We start from the raw sequence: 13,401 nt of genomic DNA on the forward strand, positions 1-13,401 counted from the left end.
CACGTGAGATGAAACACAATCATTATTTTCATCCTTGGACATCAAAAGAGATTTGGAATGGATAAGACAAAATTATTATTTAAAACAGTGCTATTCTCTAAATCTGCATCAGTGAAATATATTTTGAGCATTATAACAGGATGTAGATAATTAAATCATATTTAAAGGATAAATTGTTAAAGGGAAAATAATATTTGGCATTTTATAATGCTTCAAACACACTTCTCATACACACCAACACACTGCTTAGCACATGGCAGATAATCAGATGAATATCCGTTGAATGAAAAATATGAAAGTTCAATTGGCTTCCAAAAGCTGCTCTGAATCAAACAATTTTGGACATGGCACACTTAAAGCTAATAGCAGTGGCATATTTTTCTTTTGTAAATTCTTGGATCTTTAGCCCCTAGCATAGCGCCTGGAACAAGGTAGCCACTCAACATCCATGAGTGAAAAGAACAGGATCATTTCTCTATTGAACAAGGGAAAGAATATTTCTGAAGTAAAATTTAGGAGGTGCAGGAAACAAAAGGTCCCATATTCTACTGTATCTTAACCTGTGAGTCAGTCCTTGACATAGTATTTATCAGGTTTTAAAGTTATTGCTTTCATTCATACTTGTTGCCATTTTGATTTGTCTGTGAAGTACTGTGATCTTGAAGCAAGGAGATTTCAAAGGCAAAGCAGGAACAGGATCAGTGGTGATTAAGTGAAGAGAGATGATTTAAGCAATCAGCACAGTGCTAGGTATGGAGGGGAAAAGAAAAGAGGAAGAAACAGTCTCTGGTCTTAAACTTAATTAAAAAGGGGGATTGGGCAAATCAGACAGAGGAACAGTGCACTGAAATACTTCACTGAAGCAACCATATCTAAATATGAAGGATGCCAAGGAGGAATGGATGGTCAATAAATGCCAGATGAAACAAAGATGATGTGGAGAAAAATACACCAAAGAAAGAAATTGAAGATAACCGTAATCGGAGTTTTTATGACTGCAGGGATATAGAAATTGAAAGGTTCTTAGGAATCATCTGTTATGAGCCAATCCCCACAAGTGAGGAGTAAACAAGCTGGGGCCCACAGAGGTTAAATGCCTCCCCCTGGGCCAGCTACAAAGCCCAGAGTCAGGGCTTCTAACACAGAGCCCTGACCTCTATACCACACTGCTGCACCACGGGAGGGAAAAGGTGAGACCTTAGGATTCTTAAAATTCCATGAATGCTTGAAATAATAGTCTGAGTAATACGAATAAATTGGGGGAGGGGGACTTTATTAATTATAGCACAGATGTAGTGAGTAATTTGGCAATGACATTCATTTTATAGTCATTTTGTGACAGAAGTTTTAAAACTAATCATTTAGAATTAAATTATTGAAAATCTAATGTAGGAATCAAATTCTGGGTTTAACTAAGATTGATTTTTTTCCATATAAACTATAAAAAATTTCCATCAAATAAAATATAGATGTTATGTAGTATAATCCGAAGACAACAGCAGATCACTTTAACAGAAGGTACTGCTTGAATCCCAGCTTGATATGTCATTAAATGTAATATTTGGGTCTTTTAAAAAAATAAGTCAAACAGTAAATGGTGATTAACAAACCAAATTGCACATAATAAGTTAATGACCTGAAGGATTCCTTAAATAGGAGCAGAGTTTAATAATGCTTGGAGAACAATAATGCAACTTAGCTTCAGTTATTATAAATCCAATAGGCATTCTTTATTCGAAGTAAATTTAATATTATAATTGATAAAGTATGTAAATAATTGTCAGAAAATGCTCAGGACTTGGGGAATTTTCAGGCTGAAGGTTTTACTATATTAGATACAGAGTCTTACTGACAAAATATTAGTGCCTAGCTTATGTTAGAGATGTTAGAGGAGAGGCTAAGTTCTAGGTTGTTGGCAGTGTGTGCCTTTGAGAATTGCGTGGCATGAAACGAATTTCTGTGATATTGGGGTGGTCATGGTGAGCAACGAAGAAAGATCTTAAATAGTGATGGGGCACTGGAAAGGAAAAAGAGTAATTGCTTACTATGTTACTGAACCAGATGCATTACAACTCTTTCACTAAATATTTTCAACTCAAAAATTTTTCCTCGTATTGAGAAAACATTTCTAAAAAAAAAAAAACAGAAACGAAAACATTTCTAATTTTATAGTGGAGATCAAGGAAATAATGAGATTCAATTTTAAAGAATTTTCTTTGAAGTAAATATCATCAGTATGTTGCAATAGATCATTAAAGAAATATCTGGGTGTACAAAAATTATGAAATTATTTAAAATTGCTGTAAATAAATAGCATTTGTCTGAAAAAATCATATACACTCATATTATGAATTGTTAAATTCATAAAACGAAGAACGATTCGGTTATCATTATCCAAGAATCACTATCAACTGGTTTTTGTGTTAGTTCCAAGATAATTTAGGCCAAGAACAGGCACATTTTTTTCCATGTTAAAATCCAGCATAATACTCATAATTATAGTATTTCTGTTTATTTAGATGGAGATTGCTTATAGGATTTAAAACTTTATTCATTTCTTTAGAAAATTTTAATAACAGAGGAAGAAGAATTTTAAAAAACTTAAAAAATAAGAATTTTAAGAATGTTTCTTGGGTTTGGGTTTTTCTTATTGCCAATGATTCCTGAACTAGCATTTGAAACATCCATTTGCAGAAATGCATTTTTATATATGCCTATTTCTCCCAGATTATATTTCTAATGAAGCTGCTTAGAGGTAAAGTTTCATATTGTACTCAGCAAAGATTTTGAAAGCATTTGGTGAACATTAATTATGCCAAATTCCAGAAAAATTTCTAATCAACTTCGTAAGTAATGAGAAAATCCTAGAATGTACATAGGAAAAATCTACAGAAATTCCATGATTTAATTTCCTTGGTAATTCTAACCGCACACCTTCAACAAACAAACAAACAAACATACAAAAACTGTCCCTCTGGAATCCCCTAGGTCTCATGAGCAATAAAGGTTACTCTTCCTTGTAACTCAGAGGAAAGTTTCCAGGACCAAATATACTTCATTTGCAGCCACCCAAAGATTCTAAGGATTGCTTAATAAATGTAAGCACAATTGCTTTGCAATTGTAAACCTTTTTACATGTGAGAATTATAACAACACAGGATATATGTATCATACCTGGAGAGCTAAGTAGCAATAATCAATAGCCATAAACCAATCCACTATGAGTGGGCGAAGGTTTAAGCAAATATCTTGCTTATTTAAAAAAAGAGAAAAAAGTACACCGGTGGTTGCCAGGGGATGGGGTGGAGGAATTAGACAGTTTTTCAATGGGCTTAGAGTTTCAGTTTTGCAAGACAAAAAAGTTCTGGACATTGGTGGTACAACAAGGTGAATGTACTTAACACTAATGAACTGCATATTAGAAATGGTTAAGATGGTAAATTTTATGTTATGTGCTTTTTAAGCCACAATAAAAAAAAAATTGAACTAGACCAGAAAAGTGAGGTATTCAGACTGATTAAGGATATTTTTTTTTGTACTCCTAATAAATTGTAAGTTTATATTTAAAAAAGAAAATTGGGAAAGGTCATTTTTGAGACTTAGAGGGTCATCTTGTGAAAAGGTGAAAGACAAATCACCTATGTACTTAATGCAGGCTGGAAAGACAGAATATTTTGGTTTTGACATCTGGGGAATATGTAACTGGTGGTTACATGTCAAGTAGTTTGAATTTGAACATTGGAGGTGGGGGAGAAAGTAGCATTTCCAGTGATCATTGTCCAGAAAGCTAGACAATATGATAGTATGACATCTTAAATATTTGGGTTTATGTATTTAGCCTCTCTGTGTTTAAAGTGGGCCCTAGATATTAGTTGTTAATAGGATAACCAAAAAATCGTTTTGGCTGACAGTATTAAAACCTAAACAATTCCAGCTGGAAAGATGATGTGGAAGAAAGAATACAAGTCTAAGGCCATGACAAAGAATGGCCCCCACACCATTCAGAAAGAGCAAGATTAAAAAGCCAATTTCTGAACCCCACTCTGGACCAACCAAATCATAATCTCTGGGGGCAGGGACCAGAACCTACATTTTAAATATGCTGTGTACACTGGGGCGCCTGGGTGGCTCACTTGGTTGAGCTTCCGACTTTGGCTCAGGTCATGATCTCACAGTCGGTGAGTTTGAGCCCTGCATCAGGCTCTGTACTGACAGCTCAGAGCCTGGAGCCTGCTTCAGATTCTGGGTCTCCCTCTCTCTCTGACCCTCCCCTGTTCATGCTCTGTTTCTGTCTGTCTCAAAAATAAACAAACATTAAAAAAATTTTTAAATATGCTATGTACACGAATGTTTGAGAATGCCCAGACTAAATTTTAAAGGGTGAAACTTCTGTCATTTTAATGGCAGTTAGAACTCATTGGAGGCAAATACAGAGTTTAATGTTTAAGGATATTCTTGATGACACCATCACGGCCATGATTCTTTGAGTTCCTGAGAGGTACATCGGAGAGTCTCTCCTGTTTTAAAGGAGAGATTATTGGATTAAACTATCTTTGAAATATTAGAAGAGATATTCTTGAGTGAGTCAAATGGTAGTCTGTGCTGCAAGAACCAGCTGTCTGGCTAAGCTTTTTAGAGCTATAACGAGAACTTTTATAGCTCTAAAGCAAGGATAACAAATAGCAAATATTTGGCATGAAGGCTGTTCTCTCTTTCCCTATAGATGCAGATTTCAAATTCTCAACATAGCACTTTAGGGCAGCCAATCAATTGTAGTAACAAACAAGATGAAACCAATTTGCCAGGACTTCTCTGGGGGCATGGAGAGGGTGGAGGGGGGAGATTGGGCTCTCTTTAAAATTTTACACACACACACACACACACACACACACACACACACACACACTCACGCACGCGCGCATGCAGACACGTGCAATATTCGTGCAGAGTAAAATTTACTTAGCTGAATATTTAGATATGTGTTAATAGCTTATGGACTTGATGTAATACATTTTGACTTACTCAGATCTCTCTAAAAGATATTATTATTTGTCCACTGAAATTTGGAAATGTTACAGTGTCATGAGAAAGCATAAGATGCCTGGAAGGAGTGACAAGAAAAAATGGACCCTGCAAGTGAGAATCGAGTTTCATATTGATTCATGCCAGATCCCTGAATTTAGATATTATTGCCACAGCTAACCTTTTGCCCTATACAAAGCCTTGAAAATCTCCAGGAGAAAATCACATATATTATTTGCAGCAATAATCAACTTACTTAGAATCTTGTTCTTTAATACAGAAAACTTAAGAGGAAATAGAGAATTTTGTTGTTTCTTTTCATCTTAAATTAGAAGTGCAAGAAAAAATAGAGAATGGAAATATTTTATTGCTTCAATCTTTAAAGAGAATTTAATCTAGACTTTTATGAAGAAAAACCTCATAATATGCAATAATTTGGTTATCCAATTTACTGTACCATCACTTATGTCTTCCCAAATAAACCTGTGACAGGTACTTTTGAAATAGCCACATAAGTACCAAGTACATTCCTTCATATGGCTGTTTCTGGGAAAAAAAAAAAAGACTAAAAGTGAAAAGTTTCTTATGAAAATCATAAAAGCTAGACTTAATTTTGAGGGGCAAATCTCATGAAAGCTATCTTAACTAATTCATTTAATTAGTACAGCTCATGAAAATTTGAAAAAGTCTTTTATGTTGTTTTGCAATAACAAGGGGTAGGAGGAAGTCATTTTTTTTCTTAACATGTTTTCAGAATAATACTAGAAAAATTGAAATCACGCTTCTTTATCCAATGTGATAAAATAGAAGACCTGAAAACAAAAGTTCCAAGTATTCCCAAGAAATTCTCTCAGAGTTGAAAAGAATCTTCAGGGTAATAACAACCCATTTTTTTCTTGATTTATTAATTCCCTTTATGCATCCTAAACTAAGTGCATGTCTATTCTCTGCCTTAAATAATTTCAGCAACAGGGAAGGAACACTACTTCTTAAACTTGGCCCTCATGTCGAGCTGAAATTTCCTATAAATCTATTCTGTCTGAAGCTGACTCAAATAATAAGACATAAATTTTTTAACCTAAAATTTAAATTGTAGCTATAATACAACAGGACACAGAATTTTAAAAATACATTATACAGCCTATAATAATCCTTTTGACTTGGTGACTATCTCTGTTATGTTCATCTTTTTCACAATTAGGAATTCATTCATTGTTCTGGAGTACTAATCGTCGAAGGGGTAGTAGTTGGAAACAGAAGTTAATGAACTTGCAGAACTGCCAAATGTCTATATATGAATGATTTGGTATTTCTGATAAAGCATGATCCATTAGAATGACAGCTAGTAAGGTTATATCATAGATATTAATTATATAGACTTATATAAAATATTGTTTTATTAATTTTGATCAATACATTAATTAAAGAATGTCCACAGGTTAGCAAGTACAATATAAATTATTTTTAAGTATGTTGGTTATGTTTTCAAATATGCTCAATGAGCATCCAGGAGAAGTTTCTCTAAATTTAAATCAATGGGTACCACTAAAAGTACCATAAATACATTACAGTATATATCTATAGTTCCTCTACCCTACACACATAGATAAGACATAGGAAGATGATGAAAATATATGCATTTAAAAGAAATTAGTATATTTCTTATCGGTTATTATCTTAAGAGACAATTGCATTTTAACCTTTAGCCTTTATTTTCTGTTTACTTACTTGGCTTATTTTACTAATTATGAACCATTTGAGCTACATGATACATGTCACAAAATGTAAAATTGAGGGACTAAAACTAAGGTCCCTTCAAGTCCTAATGTTTAACATTTCCTAACAGATGTATTAGTAACTGTTGAGTATAGAAATTATTTACTTTCCATTACTAAGATTTATATACCAGTTATTTGATAAATTAAAAACATGTTTCAGTCTCCATAAATTGGAATGCTAGGCTTTTCATATAAGAATTCCTAATTATTAGTTCCTATCAGAGTTATCTCAAGATAGTTGTCAAAAAATCAGAAGAAAAGTTATTAAATGTCATGAAAGGATAAAGAGAGAAGAAAATGATTTTTACTCAAAGTCTAGTCAATTGATAAAAAATATTATTTTAGATTTGTACATTTCTCAAGGCTGAATGAGTAGCACTGAGACTTCTTTTTAGCAAGATCTTACAGTTGTTATGACCACATTTCTCCTTCCCTGTCTTTTGTAGCTAAGGTAAGATCACATCAACCTGCAGCTATGGTTCTTAAAATGTGGTCCCCACGGCAGCAGCATCAGCTTACCTGGGAATGTGTCAGAAATGCAAATGTTTGGTCCCCTCCTCACCACACCAGGCCAACAGAACTCAACCCAGGAAGCGGGGCCAGCAATCTGTTTTAACAAGCCCTCTGGTTGATTCTCAATCAAACCAAAATTTGAAAACCACTGGCCTGGAGTAACAGAGGAAAATATGTGTCTGTAAATAGGGTCAGTTCAGTTTACTCTGCTGGAGATATGGAAAAGAAGGGGAGACTTGGTAACGAAATACGAAAATCAGTGGAGTGATATAGGAAGAGTAAGTTGGTAAAAAGAGTTTCAAAAAACAATAAACTTTTCACTGATATTGACACGACTTGTTTCCAGATCAATTCAACATGACCAGTTGATTTCGGGTCATGAAAATGAAATAGTAGATCCACAGTAAATAGTAATTTGTCTTCTCTCTGCACTTAAGGGTTAAATTGGAATCATCCATCTATATTGTCATCTGATCTCTTTCCAAAATTGACATTTATTTAAAACGGTTGAGACTAGAGGTTCAATCCATAAAGATCATATAAGTTGTATTTAATAGCACTGAACTTTAACAAACTAGATGAACACTTATGTAAGGAGTGTCTCTTGGTGGTACTAGCCCCATATATGGGGATTAGTTTGGGATAAAATAATTCCTAGTAATCTGAGGCAGATTTACCAGTAATACATGGGGGTAGACTGTGCTATATTAGTCAGGGGGTTAGATTTTGGAGTAAGTCTTAAAGATAGTTCGGCCTAATTGTATGAACACAGTCTTTGGCTTGGTGTCAATTTGGGTTCAAATACATTAGTTCTGAAATACTGAACCAGTTTTGAAAATCTCCGGAAAATCATATTAAAATGGTGATGATAAAAAAAATGGTGACAATAGGGTTGTTATAAGTAGAATAGTTACAGGGGTTCAGCAATGTTTAATATATGGTAGGTATTCAATAAGTAATAGTTGTTAATACTAATAAGATTGCCTCTTTCTTTTGTTACCACCTTCTCTTTAAAAATGGTCATGGTGCAATTTTCCTAGAGGCTACATTCGTTTCTGAAATTACTTGTCAATTGTGCCAGTCAAAGTATTTCCTGAAGATACAGTGTATACTGGAAAGTTGGAATAACTGACCTTTCAGTCCATATCTTCCCAAGTGAAATGTTTCTATTCATACTAAATTCCCGTACAGAAATACGGTAACAGTATTGATATTAGTTAAGTAGCAGTCCTTTCTGAGTCTATAGATCTATTTCATAGGGCAATTTTTTCGGTCTTTATTGTGTTTCAGTTGTCATCTAAACAAATAAATAGGATGGAGAGGAGCTGTGGTGGTATTGGGAGAAATTAGTGTTCTTACTATGACAGGGGGGTAAAAGAAGGGAGGACATTTTAAAATTCTATTTTTCATATGATTATAGCATGGTTTAACCTTTAAGGAGAACAGCAATAGATAAAATTCCATAATAAATTCACCTGAACTTTCAAATTATTTTGTTCTATTGAAATTCTAGACTGTCAACCATTGGTATAAACCACATTGCTAGTCTGAAACACCTAGAAATAAAATACAGCAGTTTCTGAAGCAAATTAGCAAATGATAAGGAATTTTTTTATATCTAGGTGTCTTGTACATACATATCCTTATTCCTAAATTATCTTAAAAAATTTTTTTAACGTTTATTTTTGAGAGTGAGAGCGAGAGAGAGCACAAGCAGGGAAGGTGCAGACGGGGGGGGGGTGTGGGGGGGGGGGGGGGACACAGAATCTGAAACAGGCTCCAGGCTCTGAGCTGTCAGCACAGAGCCCAATGTGGGGCTCGAACTCACAAACTGTGAAATCATGACCTGAGCCAAAGTCGGATGCTTAACTGACTGAGCCACCCAGGCATCCCCTAAATTATTATCTTAATGGTTCTGTTGTTTTATTTTATGGGTAGTTTTGGCACTTATGTATTATCTTTTGGTATCGTTGCTCAGAATGTTTGAATGGGAAGCTAGGGACAATTTCTACAAAACGGCAAGGGCAAATAACTGCCAACTAAACCGTCCTCTCATATCCCACTTAGCTTTCAAACAGCATTGAAGAAGAAACAGCGAAGAACCTAAAATGTACCTGCTATATTGAGAAGAGGGAGGAGAAAAAAAATTTCTAACAACAGGCAATACACTCTCAACAGAATTTGTTGCGAACTGACCAACAAGATTGCTATTGCAAAGCACCACCAGGCTTAAAGGCTGCTTTATCATATGGACCATTTCTGCAATGGAATTTTATGTGCACAGAGATTTTTGAAATTAATGAAATACACATGTGTATACACACTTCAAAATACACTTTGGTAACTCTTAAGCACGGTCTCTCATAAACAAATGGGCACCAGAAGGAGAGGTCTAGGGAGAAAGGTGTCACTCTTTTCCGTTTGATCTATTGACAGTGGTGGCACTGTATACTGGAGGATTCGGGCGCCTAAGTAAAGCATCTGGGACAAAAACCCTTATGTGTTCTTCTCTTCTCCTTCAATCACCAACCTTGGTGGTTTCTCAAGGCTAAAAACAAAACAAACAGACTCATTATGATGTTTTATCTTTGCACACTCTAGTAGTTATGGGTCCTCTAAAGTAGAACCATATCGTTCACAGTTCAGTGCCCTTCCTGATTTCCTTTGTTAAACATCATTATTTGTAACGTAATACGTTCAGGAGACCAAGGAAATAGAGGTCAAAGGTAGTATTTGATTCTCAGGGGCCCCTGAAATGATAGCAGTGGTGTATTACTTAGCAACGTAATTTAAGGTTATTTCAGGTACAATGCCATTTCAGGGTGTGATGTTAATTTTTAAAATTCTTTTGTCATGTAGAATGTAAGAAATGATTACAGAAGGTGTAGAAACAAGTAATGCTTCCAAAGAATAAGACCTCATACAGATAATAAAAGTATTTCTATAAAAAAATTAAAGCATAGGATGATTGTACAGTTAGTGTAAACAGTTTGATCTTAAGAAGGGCCAGGAACAAAATTTCATTTTGTGTGGCTGAAGAGATACATACATGTGATAAAACTGCCACTTCTTCCTGTTCTTTTGGGTATAAGCACAGATTGCTGCATTATTTTGTTGTTTTTAATACAGATTGTCTTATACTTTCCAATTCTGGTATTCTGTTTTTTTCTTTCACACTCCATTGATACAGAATATTATTAGAAGTTTAGAGTAGGAGGGAACCTTAGCTTCTAGCACAATCTTGTTCATTTTTCATAAAAGGAAGCCATCCTACTGAAGTTAAATGGTTTACTGAGAGTCAGGCCTTACACTGGAAGAATTAGGTCTTATTAATCTTTCTCAAATGATCTTTTAAAGGTTAAATAAATAGGGATTTGGTCTTGAGAAGTCTTATTTCTTCCATTTTGTTATATTGATTTCTTTTGCTATAGGCAAACAAAATAGGAAACCACTACCTTTCTCTTCTCTCTTCCTTGTGTATTTGTTAGCTCTAGGCAACAGCCTCATCAAATCCACAACAAATAATAAATAAAATCTTGAAGAGTATGTATTATACTACTCCAAGAAAAATAAGACACTAAGGATTTCTGAATATAGGTATCTCACAAGAAATTCTGTCTTTAATCGGATCAAATAAACAGATTTATACCACCATTTTGATAAAGACAAAAGCCCACAAAAGCATTTTTTCCCCTAATCTTACACTTGGGAGCAAGTCTAACTTTTAACTACTATGAACATTTTTCTTAGGGATTACTTTTCCTTTTATTTACGCCTATTATTTCCTGGAAACCAATCAACACTTTGAATAGAATAACACAGAAACTATAAAGGGGGGAAATGAGAGGGCAGACAACTCCTATACAATCTTAGAAAAAAGTCAACAACAGAAAAGAAGAAAATGTATATTTCATTAATAAGTATTTCCTTTACATTCACATCACAAATTCACTTCACTGTAGCAGCACTAATTTCATTATGAATAAGTTTTTATTTACTGGTAGATGTCACTGGCCTTGGTAAGACATTTCTCACAAAGAATATTTGAAAGAAGGTAAAGTTTGGAAAACATAATTTACCTGAAAGCACCAACATGGGAAACTCCTTGATTAAGGATGAGAAATACTTAATTTTTTAAGCAAAACTCGTTCCTGCAGGAGAATTTACCTTCTTTTTGACCCCACTCCTTAAATAAGAAGCAATACCTATAAACCATTTTAAGCTTGAACAAGTAAATACTGGAGAGTTTTACCAATGTTATAGATTCTGTAAAGGATGATGGGTTATTCATCATTAAAATAAACACTTCTTTATGCTTTAAAAATATATATTTAAGAGGGTCCTGTCTTCTAACAACTCTCTCATTTTACAAACAGGAAATTATGCCACCAATTATGGAGATATGTTTTTAATGTTTAAACCAGTGCTTGAATTTTTAAAACTTTTTAATATTTTCATAAAATTTACAGATATTAATCTATTAAAAGATTCCTCCTCAACCCGCATATTCTTTAAGGTATTTCTAATAGTACTAGATCTTTTCCTCTGGTTGATTTAATTTATAACTAGATAATATCCTTTAAGGTTCCAGCATGGGCCTTTCAATTTTTCAGATAATTTTTTCTTGGTGGTTATTAGAAAAATGACTTTAAACATACACGTTTGATATGAATGAGAAGAGAATTTGATTTTGATTTTGGGGGGGGAGGGGTTTTAAAAACTATTAAAGCATTATGCTAACTTTATTTTCAAACAATTTACTGTTTAATACTCTTCCAGCAGAGAATGGAGATGGTTTAGTTGTACTTGTAACCTCATAGCCCCAAAGTTTTTACTCTCTCCCCAAATCATCATAGTACCCCTTCTGGTCCCAAAGACATCTGATGGACTCTGAGTTCTTCAATGGGGAATCCATGCCTTAAACAATCAGGACTAGTGTTACCCCTTTGTTTAGTACTGGATTTGACTAGGTTGCTAAATGCATTATTCATTAATAACCTCATCATAATAAAGATAAAAGCTCATGTTAACAAATCAAAAGATTTCAACAGTCATAGCACAACCTTTCATTATAGTTCCATTACTTATTTGCTCTCATAATGGCAAGGTCTTTGGATAACAATAAGATATTAAAAGAATTAGTAAAACTTAAGTAATAATTTATTAAAGCTTTAAATATCAGTGTTTTTCATTAGAGAACATAGTTAACCTAACACTTGGTAAAATAGTTTAATATCCTGCCAGTCCTGAACTGTATTACTTTAGGAAAAAGACCAATAGTCTTTTGAGAGAAGGAACAGGGGAAGACAGGAAGGGCAAGGTGGTTAGGGATAGCGAAGGGAAATTAAATATTTATACACTTTAAATTAATATATACACATATTTGCATCTTAAGTTAATATTAATGGGATTCATTCAAAATTTCCTTGAGGTTCCCTTGGTGTAATAATATAATTCAAATTAAGTTTTATGTTAACTAGTACAAGTATGGTATCTAAGTAAAAGGGAAAAAAACTCATTTAAAATGACAGATCTAAAACTGATACTACCAGGACATATACACAGGACAGTGTATATATTTTCCTTTGTATGTTTATAAAGAATATATGTATAGACACATATGCTTGTATACTCAGAGTAACTCTAGAAGGATACGCAAGAAATCGGTAACACCGGTTACTTTTCACTGTCTACCTAACCATAGCGTTTAAATTTTGTACCATACATGTTTTCCCTATTCAAAAATATTGATTAAAAACTACCAAAATAAATTTAATTTTAAAAAACAAGTCAAATTAAGAAAAAAAAACTTTTTTTTTTTTTTTACGTTATAGAAGAAAATATACTAATACATATATTGTTTTTCCAAGATCCACCTACATAAGTTTTGGTATCTTTACTTTGTGACAGTAAGCGTGACTTAAAAACTCAACTTTCACATGACCTTAAATTGGGAAAAACACATTTTCCCTGTACCTCATCGCTACAGCACTGTGGACTATGGTCTGTCTCAACAGCATACTAATATCCTTATTTTCTTCCTGTGATGGGTTAGCCATTAGCCACGTTACTTGTGAAATTCAAAAAA

General features: G+C 33.8%; 1 protein-coding gene across 2 annotated transcripts in view; it reads right to left on the bottom strand.

Moving 5' to 3' along the window:
* Positions 1-13,401, bottom strand: part of PURG (purine rich element binding protein G) — a 38,433-nt gene that overhangs the window by 19,017 nt on the left and 6,015 nt on the right. The gene's annotated exons all lie outside the window — the stretch shown is intronic.

This window comes from Panthera tigris, chromosome B1 (genome assembly GCF_018350195.1).
Source record: "Panthera tigris isolate Pti1 chromosome B1, P.tigris_Pti1_mat1.1, whole genome shotgun sequence".
NCBI lineage: Eukaryota > Metazoa > Chordata > Mammalia > Carnivora > Felidae > Panthera > Panthera tigris.